Source organism: Mastomys coucha, unplaced genomic scaffold (assembly GCF_008632895.1).
Source record: "Mastomys coucha isolate ucsf_1 unplaced genomic scaffold, UCSF_Mcou_1 pScaffold21, whole genome shotgun sequence".
In the NCBI taxonomy this organism is placed as follows: domain Eukaryota; kingdom Metazoa; phylum Chordata; class Mammalia; order Rodentia; family Muridae; genus Mastomys; species Mastomys coucha.
The window spans coordinates 142,390,268-142,402,117 of NW_022196904.1; the positions used below are offsets into that span (position 1 = coordinate 142,390,268).

General features: G+C 41.4%; 1 protein-coding gene and 1 long non-coding RNA gene across 2 annotated transcripts in view; one reads left to right on the forward strand and one right to left on the reverse strand.

The window, feature by feature from the left end:
- Positions 1-6,495, reverse strand: part of Ms4a1 (membrane spanning 4-domains A1) — a 16,195-nt gene extending 9,700 nt beyond the window's left edge. Inside the window, exon 1 of the mRNA XM_031389763.1 lies at positions 6,292-6,495. The gene's annotated coding sequence lies outside the window, so the exon portion shown is untranslated. The remainder of the gene's footprint in view (positions 1-6,291) is intronic.
- The window catches only part of LOC116103584, a 50,291-nt gene that overhangs the window by 8,701 nt on the left and 29,740 nt on the right, over positions 1-11,850 (forward strand). The gene's annotated exons all lie outside the window — the stretch shown is intronic.

Below are 11,850 nucleotides of genomic sequence, written 5' to 3' on the forward strand. Positions count from 1 at the left end.
GGGGGGGGGGGGGGGGGCTTGTTCCCTTCCCCCTCCCCCTGCTCACCAACCCACGCTCTCCTGCTTCCTGGCCCTGGCATTCACCTACACTGTGGGGCATAGAACCTTCACAGGGTCAAGGTCCTCTCTTCCCACTGATGACCAGCTTGGTCATCCTCTACTATACATATGCTGCTGGAGCCATGGGTCCCACTATGTGTACTCTTTGGTTGGTGGTTTAGTCCCTGGGAGCTCTGAGGGTACTAGTTAGTTCATATTGTTGTTCCTCATAAGGGGCTGCAAACCCTTCAGCTACTTGGGTCCTTTCTCTGGCTCCTTCATTGGGGAACCTGTACTCAGTCCAATGGATGGCTGTGAGCCTCTACTTCTATATTAGTTGGGCACCAGCAGAGCCTCTCAGGAGACAGCTATATCAGGCTCCTGTCAGCCAGCACTTGCTGGCATCCACAATAGTGTATGGGTTTGATGATTGAATATAAGGTGGAGCAGTCTCTGGATTGTCCTTTTTTCAGTCTCTGCTCCATAGTTTGTCTCTGCAACTCCCTCCATGGGTATTTTGTTCCCTCTTCTAAGAAGGAACAAAGTATCCAGACTTTGTTCTTCCTTCTGCTTGAGTTTCTTGTGGTTTGTGGATTGTATTTTGAGAATGTTGTTGCTTCTTGACCACTATCTAAAACATTGCTCATGTGTTATAGCTTCTTAGTGAACATTAAAGGGATGCTAGATTTATGCAAAGTACCCGTATCTGAAAAAATAATTAGCTGCTTTGTTGAAATTCTTGTTATACACGTTTAAGCTGTAGTTTTTACTTTATGCATGTATAAAATGAGAACAGTGTTCTTCCCATAAAATTATCATAAGAAGTGAGTGGACATATGTGCCTAGGACAGGGGAAGAGGGTAGTGAGTGACCTCATGAGCTGCCTCTGAAGTGATGAGACAATGAGCCACATTCTTCCCATCTCCCACAGGCTAAGGCTATTTAGCTTTCTTTATGTGTCTTGTGTTGGGAGTATCCATCCATTGGTTATGTCAACCACATATTTGAATCTCATTGCTAGTTTCTGCACCTTGGATATCCCTCTGTAGGGCCACACATCTGGCTAATATTTTTTTAAGGTTTTATTGCATTATGAGGAGAAAAGTTACATAATTTCAATTTTTCTGAATTTGTTAACATTTAAAAACATATTTTAAGTAAATAGAATTAAATCACATTCTTGTTTCCCTTTTGTACCCCAACTCTTCCCAGAGACTCCCCCTTTAATACCTACAATATCTTTTTTGTCATATTCTTTAAAATTTATAAAATATTATAACAATAAAAATGAGTATTATAAAAGTTGTTTGCTATAAAACAACAATCAATTTAACAGTCTTATGTAGATGCTTGTCTACAGCAATACTGAAAATACATATGTTAATTTGTAAGCTGTGGAATTAAGAGTGTCTAGCCAGGTTGCTGAATCTAACCACATGGAGGGCTAGGCAGTTGAATCTCTTACACTTCGTCCTAGTTTATAAGTACAAAGAAATTCCTCCTGGGCCGGCTCTTCTGAGCCCAGTAGAGGAGTCAAGAGATGAATCAGACAAGGACAGATATGTTAGGTAACTCACTTGAAGTTGTATAATTACTAATGATCTGAAAAAAGCCCCTCACTTGTCAACTGAACTGCAGACTCACTGCTCTGACTCCTATGGGGAACAGTTCTGTTTCTCTTCTTTTTCCTTTAAAATATGCACACTCTGAATGACTTAAAGTACCACAGAATGGGACCTGTCTGCAACATGGGCTTTAGGGAAACATTTCTTACTTCATTTACCCACTGGTTTAAATTAGCAGCTGTCATTTGGCCCAGGGGAATCTGTTTCATGCCACAAACCATCCCACGAGACCACTAACCAAAAAAAAAATTTTTTTTATAGCCCACCAAGGAGTTCGCAAATGAATACTGGTTTAGAACTAGAAAAATCTCAGAAACCAGTTTGTTCACGTCACAAATCTGGATCCTTCTCCTGGACATGGGGCATCCTTTTGCAAAGACCTTATACCTCACTCTGTGGATCCCCAGGCTAGATTGTATGACCACAGTTGTTTATCTGAGCATGTACTGTGTCCCAGGGTTATTAGTTGTGCTAGTTCCAGTTTTTCTTATACCTCCCTCCCAGGAGGTATTGTATCATCTTTTAGTGGATGTGTTAATAGAAGTTCACATAAGTTATTTTCCCAAGATCTTTTGGCAACTATGGAATGAGATAGAAGTCATTTCACTCCAATTTAGGGAACTAATTTTAGTGATGATAACTTACAAATGCAAGATCATTGATTGTTCAGGGTGAAGGAAATGATTGGCTACCATTATTATAATTCCACCAGAGTTACCAGCTGCTTATTAAGACTTGAGTCTGTGTCATTAATGAGATAAACCTTTTATTTAGGCAAAGTCTAGTGAGGGTGTCTGTATGGTCTATTGGCAGTAATAGCATGGAGAGAAAAATATCTTTGTTAGTATAACATCTTCGTAATAACTATATTTCTACAAAGTGTTGAATAACTATTACTACAAAATATTTTATAGTCAAAACAATTGCTTTTATATGCCATCTTATTCTAATGATCTCCCTCTTCTCCCTCCCTTTCTCACACACATGAGGGTACTACAGGTTGGTGCAATAAAATTACATTTAATGGCAACAGATGAAGCTAGATATGGTCTACATACTCCCACAAATGTAGGTTTTTGCATCATTGCCTTATTTAAAAAAAAAAATCATAAAAAATTGCTTCAGTAGACTCCAGCTCACAGCAAAGATTGTTTGGTAGATGGGTAGGATTCCGGATCACATTGGTCAAATATGACAATATGGGCTTTATTTTCACAAAAATGAAAATCAATACTGATACTGAAATGACTTAATTTGTTCACACACCACTCCATCTTATCACTCACTGAAGCTCCCACAAACTCCTTTGACTTCTAAAAGCACAACCATTTTTTTTTCTCTATCTCCTGAAGCTCTTACAGTATCTTCTCTGGTTTGAGCTTAAATAATGACTCTTAGGTCCAATAATCCCATCATCTTCTGAGACACTTGAGGCCCTCCAACCTCAACTTCCCCCTTTGCCACTCAAAATAACTTTGCATTTATTCTCCCTGCCCCTTGCTATGACTGCGGGTGAATCTTACATTCTTTCTTTAACCCTTTCAGTCCATTTCCTTCCAGTAGATGTTTCCTCTTTCCAGAAATCCCTTCTTTCTGGGATCTACTCTCACTCCTTGTGTGGCAGTATGTAGTAGAAAGAGCTGCCTACATTTGTGATCTCTATAAAGTTAGGATAAGAGGCAGTTGTCCTGTGATTGATACAATAATAAGGTTTCAAAGAATAACTATTACTACTGGCCCTCATTATGCCACCTTGTTTCCCAGTCCCCAACCTCTCATTTTAAAACACAGCAGTGTCCCCCATTACCACCCCATTTCCCCTTTCTTCACTTCAGCTTTTTAAACTTTTTCTTTCTACCCTTTCCCCCAACTTCCTCCTCCCTCACACAGCCCCTGATACTCTTCAACTAGATTCTGCCATTCACCCAAAACTTCTCTGTATAAAGGTTGCGCTGTAGCCTGTGGCATTTTCTGGGCACAGTGCCTCAGCACAGACTTGAGACGTTGGAACCAGGGGTTTTGTGAGATGGTTAAGTCATGTTTCACGAGCATGAAGAACTGCGTGTGGATTTCAGCATCTGCATAAAATGCCGACTTTGGTAGCATGCACTTGTAACTTTAGTGCCGAAGAAGTATAGATGGCAGATCCCTTGGGCTTGCTGGCCAGCCGGTCTAGCCAGATTTATAAGTTCCAAGGTGGGGAGAGACCTTGTTTTGTGACTGAAGAAGGTATCTAATGTTAATCTGTCTTCCACATGTGTGTGCTTGGATGTGCCTGCAAGTGCATGCGTGTGCACATGCACACACACACACACACACACACACACACACAGGCTTGGAGACTGATTTTACTCCTGCTCCTTCAGCTCCCTTACATTTCAGGCAATAGCAACATCATGCCATTTCCATCTCTGTCATACCTCTTACACATGGATCTTTCCCCTACATAGTATCACCTATATATTGATTCTCATTTCCTTTCCTGGTATAGCATAAGAAAAAAATCTTGTGGATCAGGCCAGCCAGATAGCTTATCTCATCGCTCCATTCCCAGGACTCACATGATAGGAGGAGAGAACTGATTCCTGCAGGTTGTCCTCTGACTTCTACATATGTGCACATTTGTGCATACATACTAAATAATAAATAAGCAAGTCAATGTAAGAACTGTTAGAAATGCTGTGGTTACTGTTTTCCTTCAATACATTTTCTAATATATGCTCCACAAAGCAACTGAGACACATCACCCTCTAAGTCATGCTCTTCCTGAGCTCCGTTATCACCGACCCACCTCACTGTCTCTAACTCTCGACTGCTTTCTTGAGACACTCTTCTGACTCCTCATTGCAGTCCAGCTCTGGATGACTTTGAGAGCCCATGCCCTCAGCAGTCATGCTTGGACATGTCTCCTGCTCCCTTTGCTGAATCTGCAAAAGCTTTGAGCTAGTCTTTCCTCATCTCTCTCCATGTTCTGTCAACCTCCATAAAAGGACCATCATGTTACCTCAGGCTATTCCTTGGCTGATAGTAAGAGCTTCTTCAAAGTCAACAGCTGTTCATGTTTATTACTTTTCCACAACTATTTTCATTTTAGTGTGACATGTAACTCCTGATACACAGTGCCAATCCAGTAAGGGAATTGTGCAGGATTATATGGCAAACCTGCCTCTCATGATGCTGTGAGCTCAATCTTAAACAGACCATCAAGCTCAGCGTCTCCCTTTGGCAGATAAATGCTCAGGATGCTTTTTATTCACAAAGTGATAACCTCCACTTCACCCGACCCTCGGTGAAACAAGACCATTAGAAGGAAAATAGGGAAAGTCTCTCTATGTCTGTTTATCTGTCTGCTGTCTCTGTCTCTCGTTCCACCCACCTTGCCTCCACATACACACTTATTTTACTGTTTAGTTTCAGGAACGCATTAGCACCTGGTTAAAGTCAATCCCTCTATCCTGTCTCCAGCACCCAATGTCACCCCTGGCTTCTAATTGATAGAAAACAGGATTTGTGCTCAGTATTCCAATGCCATGTAGAAAATGCTGGATAGTAAGGTTTAACACTATCTATGTATGCTTACAGTGAAGTTTTATCTTTGGAAACAAACTCAGCTGAAGCAAAAGGAATGGGGTTATATTCTTGTGGTCAGGGTTATTATCTAATTTGGTCTCAGGCAGTCCTAAAAAGAACAATCTTTTTTTAAAAATTATATTTATTTATTTTTTTAAACTTTTATTGCATTATGATGAGAAAAGTTACATGATTTCAATTTATCTGAATTTTTTAACATTTAACAACATATTTTAATTAAATAGAATTGAATCACATTCTTGTTCCCCTTTTGTACCACCGCTCCTCTCATAGACCCCCTTCAATACCTACAATATCTTTTTTGTCATATTTCTTAAAATTTATAAAATATTATAACAATAAAAATAAGTATTATAAAAGTTGTTTGATATAAAACAACAATCAAGTCTTATGTAGATGCTCGTCTACAGCAATAGTGAAAATACATTTTTCTCAATATAAATTTTAAATAACTCCACACATATTAGCTGTATACTTAAAAATAATACATCACTAGTATTTTCTTAAATGAACATGAATATATAAAGTCTTGTTTGTTTTGTATTTTATAGGGTTTAAAATCTTGGCTCTTACTGTGGTACAAGCCCAAAATAAGAACAATTTTTAGACATTGGGTTTCATTGTAATGAAAAAGAACAATCTTTAGGTTTAATTTTCATGATGCAGGGGACCTTGATATTGCTCCCACTTTATGGATGAGGAAATTGAGGCATGGAGAAGTTTAGTAACCTCATCCAAGGTTATGCAGCCTCTATGTGATAGAACCCTAGGTTGAGCACAACATTCTAGAGACCTTCTCTCCATGTTAGAATCTGCTCACCACCCATTGCCCACAGTCATTTTTCAGAGGGGGAGCAGTTAGTAGGGGGCCATCCAGCCTTGAAGTCACCATACTTTAAATCACGCTGCCATTTGAAAGTTTCACCAGGGACACCCCAGACTCAGAGCTGACTTTCTAGTCTCTAAAACCACTCCTCTTTTCATCCCGCCTTTCTTTATATTAGAGTCACTAAAACAGAGCAAACTCAATCCTTACCTGGGTCTCCAAGGCTACAAGGCTCAAGGGCCAAATTAGCAGCTCACGGCTGAGATCAGCTGGCCTCCTCTATCTCAAGTACTTGAAGATGAGTGAGAATAGACCAGGCCCAGAGTGGTACCTCTGATTGACACCAGGCGACAAGAAATTAGCCCCTTCTGCTACCTTGAGATTTGCTCCAATCACTTTGCTTTGACATAAAGGACATACAAAAATGTTCCTGCCTTATCAGGAGGTTTCACTTCTTAAAAATTACCCTGGGGACTCCCTGGTGTGCTTCATGCTACCTTAATTAGAAGAACTTCTGTAGCCCCCACCCTGTAAGCAGGTGTGGATGGTGGGTCCCTAAGGGCTGGAAGAGGGCTAGAAATTCTCCAGAGATGGGCTGTTAGAGCCTGACCTTACCTTCATGTTTCACTTTTGGGGCTGAGTAGGTGGTGGTGGGGCACCCATGCAAAGATTCAGGATCCCTGATCAGGTACATTTGGGAGTGTTGTATTTGTTGGTTTTTAAACAGTACCATCATTTGCTCATACTCAAAGCTCTAGAGGGCCATGTAAATCTTAATGTCAAATTTAGCAGAAATGGCCTGAAATCTAATTTGTCTCCATAGAACATGCACCCAGAAGCGTGAGGCAAGACTCAGCTCCCATTTCAGGTGCTATGAACCGAGACAGCACGTTTACATATGAGCCCACCCTTCTCCTTCCCACTTCCCTCTCTTTGCAGTTTTGCTTAGAGCTGTAATGGCTGACTTCAGTGTTAGAGCAAGTAGTGAAGCAGAAGAAGTTGGTGACGTGGGGAAAGTCTGTAAACATTTGAGAGGCAAATATTAGATTTTCTCAAGATTTATCCTCTCTCCCATATACAACCTCATGTTAGACTTTTTCATTAATTTTCTTTTGGTTTAAAGCTGTTTTTGTTTTATTTATTTTTCATCATCCAGTCATTAACTCCTCCATGTCTACCCTCCCACAGTTCAGCATTCCATTCCGCCTCCTGTCTCCAAGAGTATGTTCCCTCTAACCCCCACCAGGCCTGCCCAGTCCCTGGGTTCTCAAGTCTCTCGAGGGTTAGACAAGTCTTTTCTCACTGAGGCCAGACCAGGCAGTTCTCTGCTGTATATGTGTCAGGGGCTTTAGACTAGCTAGTGTATGCAGCCTGGTTGGTGGCTCAGTGTCTGAGAGATCTCAGAGGCTAGGGTTAGTTGAGATCGCTGGTCTTCCTATGAGGTCACCTTCCTCCTCAGCTTCTTCCAGCCTTTCCGTAATTCAACCACAGGGGCCCCCCGACTTCAGTCCATTGGTTGGGTGTAAGTATCTGCTTCTGTCTCAGCTGCTTGGGACTTTCTTTAGGCAGGCAAGCTAGGCTCCTGCCTGCAAACATCCCATAGCTTCAGTAATAGTGTCAAGGCCTTGGAGCCTACCCTTGAGATGAATCCTAAGTTGGGCCAGTCACTGGATCTCCTTTCCCTCAGTCTCTTCTCCATTTTTTGTCCCTGCAGTTCTTTCAGACAGAAACAATTCTGGGTCAGAGTTTTTGTCTGTGGGATGACAACCCCATCCCTCTACTTGATGCCCTGTTTTTCTGTTAGAGGTGGACTCTACAAGTTCCCTCTCCACACTGTAGGACATTTCATCTAAGGACCCTCCCTTTGAGTCCTCACTCTCTCTCACTTTCCATGTCTCTGGTGCATTCTGGAGGGTTCCCTCACCTCCCACCCCCTCAGGTGGCATATTTTCATCCATTCTACTGGTCTTCAGGGCTTCTTCCCCTACCCCATACCTGATCATGTTCCCCTTCCTCCCTCTGCTTCCCCCACCCTGCCCCCATGATTGCTTTCTTCTCCCTCCCAAATGGGATTGAAGCATCCTCACTTGGGCCCTTTCGCTTGTTAACCTCCTTGAGTTCTGTGGATTGTATCCTGGGCATTCTTTACATTTTTAGCTACTATCCACTTACTAGTGAATACATACCATGCATGTCCTTTTGGGGTCTAAGTTACCTCACTCAAATGAACACTTTCTCCATTTTACCTAAAGGATGAAACACAATAACTATACTAATATGAGGCTATTTCACCCCACTCTCTCTTCTCTTTTTTCCCCTCTCTCTGTCATTTAAGATGGTTTAGAGCTGTATGATTAGGACCACTGAGCAGTAGTATTTCTGGAGAGGCTGGTTTTGGTGGAACGTAAACAAAAATGCTGAAGTTGTTTATTAGTGGAACAAGCTGCTAGTTAGGTAGAGAACTTACTGCCATTCAGAAAACTCAGGTCACAGACTCTCTTTGTATTTATTGCAATGTGTTGGATATAATGACATAATGTCAGAGTCTGTTTTGGCCGCCTCAGTGGAATATCTTAAGACTTTTATAGATTTATAAATAACAGAGACTTATTGAGGTTTAGGAGTCTGGGATGTCTAGGGTTTTCATGCTCTGACATCCTAGACTGACCAGCAAGAGAACACACATTCATGGAGGGGACTTGGGATGGATGTTAGCTTGTTGTCATGGTAACAGTGTTAGCATTATAAAGGCAGAGACCTGTGACAGACCAATCATCACTTAAGGCCCACTGCTCAGCACTGTCACACTGAGAATTAACTTTTCTAAGTTAAGATCTTTAGGAATGTATCCAAACAAGAGCTCTCCAGGCCCAGGCTGTAGATGAGACTCATATCCAGGCATGGTGGGTGGGCTGGAGATAGGCACCTTTCAGTGTACTGCATGTGGGGGCAGGGTAAAGCCTGGCAAATGTATGGCCTTTGAGAGTCCTGACCCACAGGTATGTAACCCAGTCGTCATATCCAAGTCCCATTTTCCTCCAGTCTTAGGCTGTTTGCTCTTCTAGTCTTTCTAGCCACTTGACTTTAGCTCAATGGGAATGCCTCCCAAACTATCTTGAATTCAGACTTGAGTTGTCTTTGCTTATTTGGACCTAGTGTGCTCAAATACCCACCACAATTAGGACTTGTCAACTGCCTTTGATTCTATGCTTTTTCCTGTTTTATGATTGACATGTTGTTGATTCTATAACACTTAACATTTTTCCTTTGAACTATACTCTTATAATTCCGTGGCTCCAATTTTGAAGAGTTTTTGACTGTCAGTGTCCACAAAAATGTAACAACTCTTATCCAGTTAGCTTTTGCAGCTCCACATCTACCACCCCCACCCCATCTCTCAATACTGTGTTTCCCTCTTTGGAAGAATACATTCTACATCCTGATTATTTGTGTCCTCTTCTTACTCAGCCTTTGGTCTCCATGTTCTTTAAAAGCAGGGCTAGGCTTTTCTGGGTCTTGTTCTTTCTGCAATGTCTTGGGACCTAAAAGTTCTGTTTGGCTCTATCTGCCATGCTGATGATGACTAGCAGGCAGTTCAGAATTAGAGAGTAAAGTGATGGCATACTGCCAACTCCTGAGCAAAGCCCTGACACCCAGGACAATCTGGATTTTGTGGGATGGGATTTTGTTTCAGTGCATTGGGAAGGGAGAAGCAGGTCCCTCAGAACTGAGGCTCAGTTTTGAAGTATAATAAAATCTGGCTACAGGCCTGAAGATACTATGTTGCACTGTAACTTTAAGTATTTAACATTTGTTTTTTAGTTCTTTGCGCTCTGAGGAAATACTTCACATTTTTAACAGGACTAACATTCATCAAATTCCCATGTATATGCCAAGCACTGCCTGCATAGAAAGTCTGATAACACATACACAGTATCAACTGATTGTTTTATGGTTAGAGAAAGCAACACTTTGGAAATGGAGAAACTGGTCCCCAAATGCACTGCTAGAAAACAAGAAAATAATGTTTTAAAAGCAATAATATCCTGATTATAAGCCCCTACACCATTTATCTAGTGACTTTACTTTCCAAGGGCTGAATGCTCACAGAACTAGGTAGGTGTTGCTGAATTTTAGCCTAGGGATTTAAAGCTTGTGATGTTTAAATATGTTCAAGTCATGTGACTGTGCATGATAAAATGGCATTTAGTATTTGGTCTAAATTACCAGTCCTTACCGTCATGTGTCAAGTTTCACCTTTAAATACTTCTAAAGCCTCATATATCTGCATATCACTCACTCAGTTACCAAATATTCTTTCACCAGAACCTCTCTCCATGGGAAATAAAAACTCACCTCCCTTGCCCCTCACCTGCATGCATACACCTTCAGCTTAGAGCACACATCAGCTCCTTCCACCTTAGAGCAGAAATCTAAGGAAAGCTTGTTAGTTTATTCATTTGAACAGGGTATGATTCTCCCTATACCCAAGATAGTGTAAAATTTGAGAGTTGCATGTGGTGATCTTAATTCATATCCTGTTTTTAAATGAGATACCCTTTGTGCTCTTAAAAAAGTTGGCTGCTTTGGGTTTCACTTTCATGTCTGAGACGGAAGGCACACCTCCTGTGGGCAGCCATAACAGTTGAAATGACACAGGAAGTGCCTCAGTACTTAGCAGTAGCTAGCGCAATGCAGTACAGTGTAGTGATTCTCAGAGTGAGGGTTGGAAAGCTTCTGAGGTCCTCAAGATCCTTTTTGTGATCCATGAGTGCAGATGTACGTGTTTTCAACACAACACAAGGACCTTAAAAAGTGTTACATTCTCTCTCTCTCTCTCTCTCTCTCTCTCTCTCTGTGTGTGTGTGTGTGTGTGTGTGTATGTGAATGTGTATGTGTGTATGTGTGTGTGTGTCTGCATGGACATATGTGCACCATATAACCATGCAGGTGCCCATGGGAGCCTGGAGAACGGTGTAAGAGACCCTGAAACTGAAGTTAGAGGTAGTTGTGTTCTGTCCATTGTGAATGCTGGTAACCAAACTATGGAAAAACAGAAAAAAAAATCTTCACTTGAGCCATCTTTCCAGCTCCCACATTAAGATCTTATTTAGCTCTTTTCCTATATCATACTGGTGCATTCCACAGGTTACAGAGCATGAGACATGACAGAGTACAAGCAAGAGTTCTCCAAAGTATCTAGTTGCCCCGTTTCCCACGATGCTGTCTTAAACCAGTCTTTCCCAGATATCCTATGTAATAGAATCATCCTCCATGAATCTCTCTCTGAAAACTGATCAAATGCATGGCTCCCACCATACTTTGATGTAATTGATGTGTGCCTGTAGTGCACTGGGGATCCTGGAAGTTCCTCAGATGATGTGAACTGAGTCTGTGACCCATTTCATTAAGTGGTTTTGGAAATAAAACCAGGGCCATTCTTTATGCTACTCTAGAAAATATAGTTGTTTTGGGGGAAGACATTATTTCTGTCAACATGTAATGACTCCTAATTTTGAAGTTCAGAGACTCAAAGAGCTTGGGAGATAGATGTTGTTAGATAAGGAGTGAGACCTCTCAGGCTGTGGAACCAGACTACCTGTTGTTGTAGACCTATCACTACAAGCCCTGTGACCTTGAGCAAATCTTATCCCTTTTGCATATCAGCTTCTTTGTTTGGATATAACACTAAAATTTGCCCCAGAATTTTTATGAGGTCAAATAAGCAGCCAGATGTATCGTTTGGCACAAAGTCTGAGACATATTGAC